This window comes from Labrus bergylta, chromosome 5, assembly GCF_963930695.1.
Source record: "Labrus bergylta chromosome 5, fLabBer1.1, whole genome shotgun sequence".
In the NCBI taxonomy this organism is placed as follows: domain Eukaryota; kingdom Metazoa; phylum Chordata; class Actinopteri; order Labriformes; family Labridae; genus Labrus; species Labrus bergylta.
The window spans coordinates 26,164,862-26,180,756 of record NC_089199.1 but is presented as its reverse complement, the minus strand read 5'-3'; the positions used below and the strand labels follow the sequence as shown (position 1 = coordinate 26,180,756).

Here is a 15,895-nt window from a genome sequence, read left to right as displayed (position 1 = left end):
ACAATCACATTACATACATCAAACTGCACAAAAGGAACCACTCTGCAAGAGTCCCTTTTTTCTGTAATAGTGTAATATATTTAAAGCAAAACGTATACTTTATATTTCTCTGATAATTTATCTGGACTTTTTTGTTGATTTTTGCAAATAAAGAAACTGTCCTCATAACTGTATTTGGAGATATTAATACTTTATATCCATAAATAGACTGTCAATATTAATGGACGAAGCCTGAGTGACGTCAGCCATCTGTTACGGCATGGGGACTCTTGAGGCTCATCAGCAGCAGCCACCATGCTGGAAATGCTGTCTCATCCTAACTTTCAGTCAACTTAACGACAGGCTGAGTGCTGGAGCTGAGGCGGGTTTTTTGACAAACTGTTACAGTATTTGGTGCCCACTTTTCAATCATGTCAGCTACGCGCTTAATTATGGATAACACATTTTCAAAATCTAAACGGAGCAGTTTAAGAAAAAAATCACCCCCCTACAGTGTGTGTGCGCGGGTGATGACAATAACTAATCAGACCTAATTTGTAATTTGCACCAGCCTGTAAACATGTTTATTTGTGCTGTAAAAAATGCCTTTTTGCCTGTTGTGTGTGTGACTTCCGGTGTTCCTGGAGCCAGACTTAAGTGGACACTCGACAAACTGCAGGGTTTTTACACTTCCACATTGTCTTCATTTTCCAACACCGGAGTTTTCTGCTTGTTAATAACCAACAAACATTTTTTTGATTTAGGCCCAAAAAAATGATTCAAGTCAAAAAAGGGATTTTTCTCTTCAGATTCCAATGTTTACAAATGTGGGCAAAATGTGAGGCCTTTAGCCCAATACTTGTAAAACAATGTAGATACATTGCAAAATGGAACATTTAAATGAGGGAACAATTCAAAAATTCTCTCTCTCTGGTGCTCTATCCCCAAACACCTCAGAGACGGTACCGACTGGCCATAATAATTCAAATCCCTGATCTAAGTCCTGCATCTTTTTTATGATCTTTTCTTGTTGCTTCTGTGACACTTTTTTCCATGTTTTTGTTTCTTTTCATTTTGTCTGAATGTAACTCCATAAAGTGTCTTTGAATTTTTGAAAAGGGCTATATAAACATAATGTATTATTCTTATTATATGAATATAATAATAGAACTGTAAATCTTTTCTTTGATTCTTGGAGAAAGTAACCGAGGACGATTAAGAATATGCAGCCCTTTCTGATGTAATTGTAAAAAATACATCAGAGGCATCAAGTAAAACCAGTCGGTCATTTCTTTTTAGATTCACCACTGCTCTATGTTTATCATCAGTTTAACAAAGTGCCATGCAGTCTGAGTCCCTGATTTGACATTCAAATGCTCCAATGCGAAGAAATGAATATGTAAATTATCTGGTTAAGTGCTCAACTTTTAGGAGCTCTGTTCATGTGTCAAGCATATCACGTCAGAGTGTGAACAGAAGTGGCTCACAACGTCCACTCATTTGATTTATGTTTTTGTTTGTGCCGGCTCCTCACTGGAAAAACAAGACGCTGTCTCTGCACCATAATAATTGAGCAGCTGGGCACCGTCCACAGATTAGATGACAAATTTGCTGTCCATAGTGATTTTTACTCTGCAAATCACTGTCCCTTCAAGTTAGATTTTCTGGCCGGTGAGAAAGTCAGCCAACACAGGTGGGCTTGTGACCTACACATCAAAGTTCTTCAAAGGGGAAAGACAGCGCAGAGATGTGTAAAGATCTCCATTTGAGGGGCTTTCCCTGGTTTATGGCATATGCAGAATTCAATCTGGCCTTTCACTTATACAGGCAATTTATTTTTACAACCTGCCATATTTTTATGATTTTTTTAAGGGATGTTTATCTCCTGACTGTCAGTCAGATGAAGGGTCCACTAGAAAAAAAGAAGGCTTTGGCTTTTGCCTTGTGAACCGATGCATTTATTCCCTCACAGACCAATTTTATTACAGCTCAATGATTTGAGTATCATGTATTGCTTTGTGTACATTTAAGTTCAACTGCATGTTCTGTATTTCATTTAGCATGTAATTCCTGGTGAACTTCTAACTTGTTATCACTTGAAGGTGGGGGAAGGTGATAATAGTCAGTACCCTTGTTTTAAAGTGAAGATAACTTGTTGAGAATTTTGGGAACATGAAACCTCTTATCAGATGAGCTGTAACAGCATTAAGCGGGACGGGACCAGAAGATCATTTATTTCACTTCTCCCAATATCCCCTATTGCTGGAGGTGCCAAGGCAGCCGACAAAGTTCACCAACCAATCCGACATTTTCCAGAATAGCCACAATTCAAAAGTTATCGGCGTTGTGACAAAGCTGACAGACTTCGTTGTGATCTGGATATTACTTTGGTTGGTGTTGATTATCAAAGACACCAAAGCTTTAGCTGCACTTTCTGCATGGACTCATGGACATGTATAGAAATGACTAACAGGAAAGTGACTTGAATTGATGGACAAAATGCTGTCTTTTGAGTCCTGCTGAAACAATCAACCCCCTCCAAAATGGCGGGGGAAGCTTTTCATGAGTAGCAGCAACCATTTACTTTCATCTGAAGGCGCACTAGATGGTTAGATAAAAGCACTCAAGCTTCCCCAAATATCAGTCTACAGAACAAAGGGCATATGTGCAAGAGACATCTAAGGTACTCAATTTATTCCCCCAAAAAAGTCTTTTTTGGCTTTTTATTTTTGGGATAAGATCAAAGCTATTGTGATTTCTGAAGTGGCAATTTCTACTTCACCAAAGCCACTGATCATCTCCATCCACAGACATGGCCTCCTTGTGCTGAAAGTATGGTGGCAGTAGCTGGAGGATCCAAAGCTACCATCCCCATCAGCCCCCCTCCCCTCCATCCAACCACTCTCAACAGTGGAAAAAAAAAAGAGCAAAAGAAGCATTGTTGTGAAAAAGGCTGGAGGAGACTGACCAAAAGCTAAATTTACAATGTGGTATGACCAGTGCTTTCAAACGCATGGTGGAAACCAGGGGGGGGGTCTTTGACAGAAGGCATGTTTTTGACAGTGCACATGTTCATATCAAGTTCAAAAGATGCATGAAAGAATTGAGTTGAAAGTACAGATCCTTTAAATCTGTCACAGAGAAACAGCTGTGAACAGAGCACTCTTCAAATGGGAAGTTAAACACAATCGCGTTCCTGTTTTCTTACAGTAACAGACATACACTGAAGCGACATTGTGATTTTCAAACGGAGAGCAGCTAACAATGATTAATAACCCCAGAACCAGTAAATGCCCTATGATGTGATGGCCCATCTAGATCCATTAGCATAAATTATTGCAAAACTGTGCTGGCATTACAAACAATGATCCAGATTAGGCTCATGATCACATCCCATTCATATCAGCTTTCCAAATGCCAGCACGACTTATCATACTTCAACAAGCCTGTCCAAGCGTGACCGTGAGATTCATTAAAACCTGCGACTCCTTGAGGACGCTCTCTGTCTTAGAGTGGATGGTAGGTAATGTGCCCGGCTATGTATTTATGACTGCATTAGCTCCAGCTAGATGTAAGAGAAAACTTACAAATGATCATATGTCTTTCTGTTGTTTGTTTTTTTTATTGTTGTTGATGTTGCTGGTAAGATAACTGCTTAAATACTTCATCTACCTCATTGTTTTACCAGGTTATGCACCTTAAACTAAATTGTTTCATTCAATTAAATTACTTTATTTATTCTTCTTGGGGTATCTTGAGAAATGCTGGACAATGGTTTTTATAATATTTACAAAAAAACCTGTTCATTTACAGACACAAATATTTGAATAAGTGTTTAATTGACCAATTAGTTGACCAATACTGTTATTACAAATAATAGGGCTGTCACCATGTGATTAAAAGTGTAATTAATCACAATTACGGTAACTATTTAAATAGATAATTTTAGCAATTAAACATTTTAATCATTAGACAGCCCTAAAATAAAATGTATATGCCTTTATCTTAAAACAGGGGGGTTTCTAAATGCCCTGCATTGTCTTAGACTTATTTGCTTGTTGTGTTGGTTGGAATGTTTGAGTCTATGTAAACACAGCACTTTGCTGAATACCAAGTTAATGGTCATCAGATTTGAACACATATGGTTGATTTATTTTTAACTTATATGACAAGGTCTTTTGAGATCAAACATAATATTCTCAACAACAAATTCTGGCTTTCTGTTTTTTAAGTCACTCAGAGCAGAAAAAGAATAAATTAAAATAGCGTGCATGCAGTAGACATTTCATACATGGTGGTACATAAGCACAGCCTGAATCTGAGCGAATACATCCTATTCGATGTAGCTCCCCTTCCTTCTTAGCCTAACTTAGCAGTAGCAGCTATGGCAACGTCTTGTCACGCTCAGGTAAAAAAGAGACGAGCTAACATCCATATTTATATTGGGGTAAACTAATCATGTCAACAAATATTTCAAATATATATTTTAAGTTACAAGATTCATTAAAAATGTTCTAACCCTACTCACACTCAATGAAAACAAACATGGAACACAGTCTTTAAGGTGACACTTTTGTACAAGCAACATTTGAGGGTCTGTATCAAATGCCAGTGTTTGAAATCATATCAAAAGAAGTGGGACACATCAAATTGACTTCACTCTAATGTCAGTCAGACAAGTCTTCCTGATCGGAGTAGCAGGCACAATCTGCCGCAGGTGACATCTTTGTTGCATCTTTGTGCATGCAGGAAGGAATCTGATCCATAACATCATAACTTGAAACCTTACTAAATGTTAAAAACAGCATAAAAAAAAAATATATATATTTTTTTTTAAAGGCTCACACAAATGAGTTATTGCATCTGATTCGGGTCAGAGCTGTGTTGCTGCAGCAACAACAGACAAACAACATGCTGTACTTTAATTAAATGAAATATTGTCACTGGCAACTAGTGTCTCATTTTAAAATTCATCTGTTGTCTTTTTGACAAAAATGAAGTTGTATAAACCAGATAAAACAAGACACTAAAAATACTATTATTAAAAGAAGTATTGCAGAAAACTTCTGTGCTTTTACAAGATTTCAGCCTTTCATCAAACACAGTTCATGATTCCTTGAATGTCTCTATAATTATCTCTATAGGATTAAATACTAAATCCTGAAAATGTTAAGCCACCCTATAGCAGGTCCCCAAGAAAGATATCTTTATAGTGTACTGCAGATAAAAAGTAAAAGCTAGAGTACACCCATTAGCTATTTACACCTCATTAACTAAGTCAATATACTCACTCCACATTATCACAACAGCTGAGAGGAGTCTAGAGGATTTATTTGCATATAAATGAGGTATTCATGTTTCCCCTCAAGGCTTTACAGCCAACTGTGGTGACATCAGGAATTTTCACCATCATATGCTCAGCACAATATCAACTTGTCTGACACTGATGGTTCAGTATATAAGTAATTGAATATTAACTCCCACACAAAAGTGGACCAGTTTCAATGCAGTTTTTTTGTAGAATGCTTTTGGAGCTCAACCATCTTCTTGACATCTCTGCTCTTTAATAACATCTAAGAATATTCAACACTGTAAAAGCTTTGCATTATATTCAAAGCACAGCCCTCTCAGAGTAAGAGGCCCACGCTGTAATTCCAATATTGAATGTAATGCCTTTTCATCAGTATGAATTATGGGTGTACATCTTTTACATAATCACTGATTTAGAATCAATAGACATACTAATCAAGGGCAGCGAGTATTGAGTGGGAGCACCCACTGCCCATCCGTTATCCTTGCCTCAGGGGGTAGACAGCCGCAACCCCTCGCAACGAGTAGCATCATCCATCACAAGTTTGTGACACGGAGAGGAATGCTGAAGTATCTGGAGTTCCGCCAATTTCAAAGAATAACCTTCAAGAGTTTCCTAGCGAATGTAGACTAACAAGTGTTGACCGTGGAATATCATTTTGCAAAGGAATGCATTTTCAGTGTACACTTGTGTTTCCTCTTGTCTACAGAATATTTAATATTAACAAGTTCAGCAAGCAGAACACTTGAACAAAGCCTAGCAAATCAAAATTCTGCCTGTTTTCAGTTGTCATCAGCTAGACTGTGAATATTAATGTGAGATCAAGTGGACGAGGCAGCAGGACTCAAGGTAACACCTTCCTGCAGCTGTAAACTGAAATGACACCATTGTCATGCTGAGACATACATTTTGATTTCAGCAATGCCAATGATTCCTGTTAGAAAGATGACTCACCAGGAATGAGATTGAGATAACACTGCAGTCTATTTCATCAAACAAAGGGCAGAAATCCCTCACACTCAGGGCTAAATTACTAAATTAGAAGGCAGAGCATGTTCAACGAACAAAAGTTCTCTGGAAAACTGGAACTCCCGCTCCGAGTCGCCTTATATCAGGACTTTATCATCACTTTCTAAAACCCACTTTTAAATGAAAAATATGTTTTTTCCCGTTATTTTCAGGCTTGCAATCAACAACCCTCATTCATGCGTAAAATAAATGATCAGATAGTTTTGAATGTTTTCACTTCGATGATTTTGCCGGAAAAATATGCAACAATAAACTTGCTGTTTTTATGATAATCATCTTTTGCATGTATTACTTGGAGCAAATACTTAAGGATGAAAGTCTAACTTTAAGTATAGTTTAAAATATTTGCTAAACCTTTAATAATTAATCTGTTTTTTTTTTTTCTTTGGGGGGGAACTTTACATTTATGCAATATAAGGGGTAGATATCTAGAATAAAATATGAGGACTCAAAGGTCTATTATAAGTACGATATCTACCAAATTAGATCTTAAAACGACCTTACTACATCATCCGACATTAAAGAAACATGCTATGTCAAAGTGCTGCTTCTCTGTCAACAATGCAGCAGCCTGTATGTCTTCCTTCTAAGTTTAGATTCCACTGCAGAATGGTTTTTGCCAGGTGTTAATAAACCCCCACTTGGCCGTTGGCCACCTCTCGGTTTGCTAGGCAAACAGCAAACCAACAGGTGTTGCAGCAATGAAAACAGGCAAGGAAACTTGTTCTGATATAACTGATTCTAAAAAGCCTCTGCATTTTTCTTAAAAGCTCAAAGACGTGGAAACATGGTAAACTAGGAGTATTCCTGGAAAAGCTTTGGAAAAATAGGCCGATGCCAAGCTGGTCCACGACATGGCAACCTGCGCTCACATCATCTCTAGGAAGGAGGGGGAACATGTGAACACCAATTTACACTTTAGCAAGACAACGAGCAACATATGGTTTGATCAGGAATTATTTCCAGGCCACCTGATGAATGTAAAACTATCATTCAAATGCTCCACGCTCTTGGAAAATAACATGAGACTATTTGGATGCTTTTTTTTTTCATATCAATTTCAAACTGGCAACATAGTGCACAGATGGTTTATCAGAGCTAGCGCACTCAAAAATAATGGCCATTGGCTGCTGGAGATTCCACAAAAGAGAGCCATGAGACTCAATACTGTACTGTGACCCAAAACAACGAGCTGAAAGATGCTTAAAGCTGTGAAAAATCGAGGGAAACCATACTGCTTCTAGATTATTTACTTTGTCGTTTTATTTCCAGCAATATCTTTAACATGAAGTCATTTGTATCCCAGGTTCATAAGGAAGTATTGATCGTATAGCTTTAAGTATTGCCATCGTGGCAAAGCTCTTTTCATCCTCAGTGATTGGTTTTCATATGAACAATAATACAAATGGATCTGAATTTAAAACCAATCCACAGTTTGTTTGTGTGAAGGATTTATCATCCTGTATGTATGTATATCATTTGTAAGGATATGAAACTACAAACACCCCTCACCTTTATGATACCTGACACAATAAAGAAATACATATTAGTTTCATTTCAACAGCAGAAGAAGCAAATAGATCACATATAAAGCACAGTATGTATTTTAACACACTCCTAAAAGCCTGCTTCTGGTTGAGGGATGCAGGGTGAGTTGGTCCAATGCCAACTCTGGAAATAACAGCAAGCTTCTATATTTGATTCCTGATTCCGACTTCCAGTCATGTAATTAGGCACATGAGGTTCAAGGAGGTCGCCTTTTAGATAGCTGAGAATAACTCATACTGGCACATTCAGGAAATCAATCGCTGGAAGAATCACTTTTTATGCGAGAAACATTTCCACATCTATCACTGTGTTGTGACTTCAGAGTTTTATGTTTTGACCTGTTTTAATTATTTTATAATGATTTCTATCGTTTTGTTGAAAACAAAGTGTATCGTGTTTTCAATGCCTGCCTATTAGAATGATTCACTCAAACACAGAGAAGACTCCCTTTGAATAATTACAGACACACATCGGCGCTATTCTGTACATGTTAGATATAATACACAACCAAAGACTACAGATCTTTCATTGCTGTCGATTGTATCTTTGCTGTTACAGATTAAACATTTACAAAGTGGTGAGAGAGCTATGTAAAGAGGGGGACCAGAAAAAGATCCATTAAATGTGAAAAAGACATGGTTCACCTGCCTCTGACATTAAATAATTATTCACTAGAACGATTTACAGTGAATCTATCAAAATAGGTCATCCGTCCTTTCTCTCTTATATCATTGAAAGGACAAAACAAATATCAATGATTTGATTCTTACTTTCTTTAAGAATTTTAAGTTCAGAATGTATTCACAATAAAACCCAGCTTACAGACTTAATAGATCTTGAAAAATCTTTTTTTCCAATTTTTACACGAGTAACTGACGCATGGATGTGATCATGTTATTTTTGCAGATTATGGAAATCTTGTTAATCTATTTTAAGATCTAACCAGTATTTTTTTTTTCACAGCCCTAAATGTTTCCACAAAATATTTAAATTTTAAGGCAAATTACAAGTTAACATACATATACTCTAGTTATTTAATAAAGATGTCATAATTGCTTTACCAGTTTAGTTTTTATGCAAACAACTACTAACATTTACAAAAGTGTTGAATGTATTGGGGGGGGGGCTTTATTTTATGGTCGCTTTAGGGCTAACATTTGTGATGGACTGAAAATGTAAAAAGTACAGTCTCTATGTTCAAGTTTACTATTAAAAATAACCCAGTGCAAGAGTGTGGCGAAATGAAATGTTCTTTAAGTTTTTAGAAACAATGCAAGGTTGTTGGTTATGGTTGGTTTTAAACAGAAGGACAAATCATCAAAACCAAGCCAAGCCTTTTCCCCATAACTATGGAAATACATCAATATGTAAATGCTGTAGATATCAAAAAGGTAAAAACAAACAAAAACAATTCCTCTCCACCCCCCAATGATGTGGCAGCTGTGGCTCAGTTGGTAAGAGTTGGTTATCTCCTAACCGGTCGGTTGAGGGTTTGATCCCTAGCTCCTGCAGCTAGATGTCCAATGTGTCCTTGGGCAAGACAATTAACACCAATTTGCTACTGCTGCTTCATCGGTGACATATGAATGTGTATGAACGGGATTAACTTTTTCTGATGGACTCTTTACATAGAAACCTCAGTCATCAGTGTGAATGGGTAGATGTGCCCTGCGGTGTAAAAGCGCTTTGAGTATTCAGAAGACTAGAAATGCGCCATACAAAGTCCATTTACCATTTACCAATAATGAGACCAGTGAAGAAATGCATCCTATCACATAATTCCCCCCACCCCTTAAAGCTTTAATCAATTAATGCTCCAGTTCTTTTGATGCTAACTGTCAGATGCTTCTTTCCTCATTAAGATCCTCGTCACAGTTTACCATGAAGCGCATCAAAAACGTATTGGACTGACCAGCAGAAGAAAATGCCATTGACCAAAAGGTCTGAGTTTAACCTAGCGAGCGATTCTTCTACCAAATCCTTCATATTAACTTGTGAGAATTTCCACAGCTTCTCTGTTGACAAGATTGATATAAGGAGGCAGGCAGAACTGGCCGTATTCTTTGGCGCCTGTTACTTCTGCAGCTCTGTGTGTTCGTAATCAGTTTGAACCTGTGTCTCTTTCCTTTCTGTGGGAAGCACTTTGTCATTTTAACTCACAACATGCCCTTCAGACTGCATTCAATCATTCCTAGTAAAGGAGGTGTTTGATATTGTTGGCCCGAGCTCCCTGCTGCCTGTCATAAAATGTTGCTTTTCCACCAGTTGCTTTTCCTTTGTATAATGCACACAGTGGTTCTTTGCTCCTTAGACAATCTAACTAGGACAATTATTGTCAGATCTAAGGCCTGCTTCCAACATTTTTGTGTTACATTTTGGAAAAGATTTTTTTTTTTTTTCACAAGCAGCTCCAGCCCTTTTAAGCTAGAATTAATTATTTGAAGCTTTCAATTTGGTTCGAGGAAACCTCAAAGCAATCACCCAGCTCTTTAAAAAGTTAATAATGATTTGTTATAAGCAGCAGAGAACAGGGACTGTATCATTTTAATAGTCTTAGTGGTGCAGGATTTGATATGGTCCATCATAAGCCTCTTATTGCAGACTTGAACAATGGGTGGGGATCCAGGAATCAGCATTAAAATGATTTAAGGCACACCTGGAAAACCTCATTTTTTCTGCTAATGTGACAAATGTTTCTACCTAATCAGCCACCTTTACCTGTGGGGTTTCATTCTGGCTGCTATCATCTCTGTATATGTCTGCATTGGATCCTTTAATTTGGAAGTTTGGCATCTCCTTCTGTTATTTTAATGACGATTCTCTTGATATTTTTCTCATTAAATTCCACATCCAATCAATCCTTACAGCTTACAGCCATTTGAATGTTTCAAGAATATCTTGGTGCTTAATTAACTAAAAACTGAGGTGGTGCTTTTTACACCCTCCTGAATTATGTCTGTGTGGGAAGCTATGCCCCTTGTCATCCTTTGTAGAACCATTTGGAAAAAAAGGGTTTTTAATCTAAATTTAAACTTGAGGAAAAGGTCAACTGTGTGGAAAGAAACTCCATTTTCCAACAGTGAACAGATGTTTAAACCTTCTCATCATACCAAGATCCTCATCATACCAAGATCCTCATCAAATTAAGATCCTCATCATATCAAGATCCTCATAATACCGAGATCCTCATCATACCAAGATCCTCATCATACCAAGATCCTCATCATACCGAGATCCTCATCACACCAAGATCCTCATAATACCGAGATCCTCATCATATCAAGATCCTCATCATACCTAGATCCTCATCATACCAAGATCCTCATCACACCAAGATCCTCATCATACCTAGATCCTCATCATACCAAGATCCTCATCATATCAAGATCCTCATCATACCAAGATCCTCATCATACCTAGATCCTCATCACACCAAGATCCTCATCATATCAAGATCCTCATCATATCAAGATCCTCATCATACAGAGAGCCTCATCATACAGAGAGCCTCATCATACCAAGATCCTCACCATACAGAGAGCCTCATCATACCAAGATCCTCATCATACCTAGATCCTCATCACACCCAGATCCTCATCATATCAAGATCCTCATCATATCAAGATCCTCATCATACCAAGATCCTCATCATATCAAGATCCTCATCACACCAAGATCCTCATCATATCAAGATCCTCATCATACCAAGATCCTCATCATACCTAGATCCTCATCACACCAAGATCCTCATCATATCAAGATCCTCATCATATCAAGATCCTCATCATATCAAGATCCTCATCATACCTAGATCCTCATCACACCAAGATCCTCATCATATCAAGATCCTCATCATATCAAGATCCTCATCATACCAAGATCCTCATCATACCAAGATCCTCATCATACCTAGATCCTCATCACACCAAGATCCTCATCATATCAAGATCCTCATCATATCAAGATCCTCATCATACCAAGATCCTCATCATACCAAGATCCTCATCATATCAAGATCCTCATCATACAGAGAGCCTCATCATACAGAGAGCCTCATCATACCAAGATCCTCATCATACCAAGATCCTCATCATACCTAGATCCTCATCACACCCAGATCCTCATCATATCAAGATCCTCATCATATCAAGATCCTCATCATATCAAGATCCTCATCACACCAAGATCCTCACCATACCAAGATCCTCATCATACCTAGATCCTCATCACACCCAGATCCAGTCCATTCTTAATTTAAGTTGTTTAAAACCCAGCTCAAGGTGGGGGTAAGTGTAGGTTTTTCAAGTGTACTTAAATCGCAGTGTTGGGCAGAAACAACACTACAAATAGCGCCATTAGAAGTTTAACTGTATTTTTCAGTAGAGATGTTGTGGCGTCGCTGTTTTCAGAATCAGACACCTTTTCAGTAACTTAGCTGTTTTATTGATCAGGTAGGGCAGTAGCGTCCACACAAGCTACATTTTCCCCACAACAAAGTTGCAGTGCAGCGCTCCTTTACCATCTGAAATCACACTGTTAAGGATAAGTAGAAGCGCCAGCAGTACCTGGGCTTGAATTGGTAGCTGACAATCTACTTCCATATGACGCTGATGTCACTGTCTAATCCTTGATGCCCTCGTCCCAGGAAGGTATATGCGAGTTCACGTACTGGGGACCACACATGCAAATGATTCACGAACAAGCTAACATTACCAACCCCTATTCAGTTAACCATCACCAGTGCAGTCTGCAAACACCAGCTAGCAAATTTCAACAGTTAACTTTGCAGCATAAAGGAGGTAAGAGGAGCGCAATATGAAAACAGTAGAGAAGTTGGATATACTGTATTAAGGGACAACATGAGCCAGTGAGGAGCCACCTCCTGTTTGAAGGAAACTTTGAATATATATTTTATTTATTGAATGGTCAATGGATTCAAGCTTTTAGAGCATTTTCTTGCCTTCTGACCACTTAATGCGCTTTTTAGACCATTTCATGGTCCAGGTTCTTGGACTGTTTGAAATGAAATGACGTCATGGAAACATTTCAGCATATTATGTGACTAGTATGTAAAACCAAACGTATTAATTTCAGTAAAAACTGTTGTTCAACTACCTCAATCACAAGGGAATAATAATAATAAATATGTGTAATCAATTAAAATAGCTTAGATGTAGCATGCTACTTTTTCTGGGTTGCTGTAGCTTAGCTTGCTACGCTTCTCTAGGGGGTAGCTTTACTGTAATGTAATTTAATTTTATGTACAGTGACTATAGCAGCTTAGCTTAATACACCTCATAAGTAGCATGCCCAAAACTGTTCAATGGTTACTATCGGATTGGTTTTGGGTCTCTGCCTGGGGATATGAATCATTTTACAGATTGTTAACCGGCTTTTCTTTTGCATATATCAGTAATGCCATTAGGTATAATCATTTTCTTTTAAATGTGTTATAGACATGAATTTGACTTGAATTACAGGAGTAACATTTGATCAAGACAGTTGCAAAAATAGACCTGTCCATACATTTCTTGATTTTTGACCTTTCAGGTGAAGCAGATGTTCGTTTTATAGTGGGGAATGATTGCACCCAATTTGGCTCTGACAGCTGTAAGTGCCACAGCGCTTATTAGAGGTGTGAGCAGGCTCAGAGTCTGTCTTGTGTCAAAATCAGAGTCAAATATTCATAAAATTAATTACCACTGAAAGGTCAGTCTTTCCACGAGGGAAATGGAATAGGTGCCGAAAATACCATTTGCACCTACAGTTTGCACCAGCTGCAGCAGCAGAATTTGTCTGCCATGCCTCCAAGCACGACGAACACTGGTGTAATTTATCATGCCAAATCTATAAAAAGTGTATGATACGCTCCCATGTTTGCCCTTTGAAATATTAATTTGAGCCTTGGATTTAATTAAGCAATAGTAAACTCAATGAAATGTTTTTATTTAGAACATGAAAGTAAAGTGAAAGTAAAAACTTGATTTGTAAAAAAAAAAAGGAAAAGAAAAAAAAGATGTGTAACGCTCGACCTTACATGCACACCCTGACTGTATGACAACAACTGAAAGTCGGTAAGGTCAGAGCCCTACCACTGATGGAACTGTCATTCTGTCATCGAAGAAATCCACAAGCAGAATCTGATTGACTTCTCTCTGGTCTTGTGGACCAAACTCAGATATATTGGTGGCCGTGTCCCTGAATGCTTAACCTCAGAATCTAATCTGAACAAGCCATCACTCACTTGCTGTTAATGTCATCATTTATGCCTGTCTGATAACTGGCACAGCAGTAGGCAATTATTGACTTTCTTCTGCTTTAGGAATATTGAGTCCAGAGGCTGTCAGATAGACTCATCAAGAGCAGTCAAACAGCCCATCATTATGATGGGCAGATATCGGTAAATACAGGCATTAAAAAAGCATCACTCTGCATACTTTAAGTGCTGACTGTGCATTATTGAATAACCCCTTTTTTTATGGTGTTTATTTGTTCTTTGCAGTTGCTGTAAATAATGCATGTTGAGTTAACTTAATACAGCCAAGCTAAGCTTATCTTGGAGGCCAATAATTTAGTTAGCATATGCCATCCCAGCAACAAATATCAGATTTCATATTTTAAGAGCCCCTTCTACAAACGTGAGCTGATACCTTCTTTAAATAAAGACATGGTTGAACTGCATCAACGGATTCTATGAGTACAAGATACTTCTTTCACTTTGACTTTTCTATTTAATGCAATTTCTTCATATAGGAACAAAGAAGATATAGAGACTTTAACTAAACTACATTTACCTGTTAAGGCTAATAACTTATTCATCATTTAGGACAGAGATTTTCTGCTCAAACATTGACTGTAATTGATCAATCTAACCAGCAGTACAAAGTAGCCACAACAATAATTTATATATTATAAGACAACAAATTAGCTGTTCTACTTAATGAACACTTCAGTTTTTATTTTAAAAAAGAAAGAGTTGTTAAAGGTGCACATTGCAGTTTTGGTGGTGAAATCTGAAAGTTGGAGAAGTGAAACAATTCTATGCTATATTTTCTAAACTGAATACACAAACTTAACTCAAAGAAAAAATGGGTCCCTGGTACACTGTTTAGAGCTAAAAAGCTACCAGGAGAGTTACTGTTTCACTGTTGCGGGCGCCCAACCATAACTTCTCGCGTAGCATTTTCTTTCAATGTGTTCGACAGTGTTACAGTATTACAAATTTTCCTCTGAGTACAGTTTGTTTATAGAGTTATGAACATATACCACAGAATCTGTACATTTCTCCAACTTTCAAATGTCTTTACCAAAACTACATAGTGTACTTTTAACAATAGGACTTGGTATTGGCAAGAACCTCACAATAAAATATGCGTTAGGATACATGGGTCACAATACAATATTTATAGCGATACGTTTAGTGATCGTATTACCTGATGGTACCAACTATTAAACAGCTAATAGGGTCTTTTTAATGGCATTAAATATGACTTTAGTTTACTATTCTGGTAGGTTGGTGGGAGGCATGGAAAATGTTCCACCTCCAATGGGGCGCATGACAGAAAAAGTTGGAGAACCACACTGCACTAAGGAAATATGCGATTTAGCTGCAAACTGCTCCACTGTGCTCACCAGCTAGTTTCTTACCTTGAAGGCCTGCTGAGCAGTTGTGTTCCATGCATTTTCGAGGGAAAGAAGCTGTCAAAAAGCTGCCATAAATGACATGAGAAGTGAAAGCAAACCAAATCTACAGTATGCAGTTGCGAGCCAGAAGGCACAGCAGATTTTAGTGAAAACTCTCTGATGGTCCATCAGAAACCCCTTTCACTTGTCAAAATGTTTTACCTTTATCATTTGAAACATTAAAATACATATTTTGACATGTCAGCCTTCAGTAAGAAGCACGCCTACCACTTATTCTTGTAGCACTTGTGGAAAGCAGGCCTATGGCAAGTCCTAATATTTAGCCTACCTTGTACTTTTATGTTTGAGTTTGATTTGTAGTGATGACTTAAAGTCAACTCAAGT

At 37.7% G+C, this 15,895-nt stretch overlaps 1 protein-coding gene across 3 annotated transcripts in view; it reads right to left on the bottom strand.

The window, feature by feature from the left end:
* LOC109983188 (contactin-4) overlaps positions 1-15,895 on the bottom strand; it is a 163,479-nt gene that overhangs the window by 94,403 nt on the left and 53,181 nt on the right. The gene's annotated exons all lie outside the window — the stretch shown is intronic.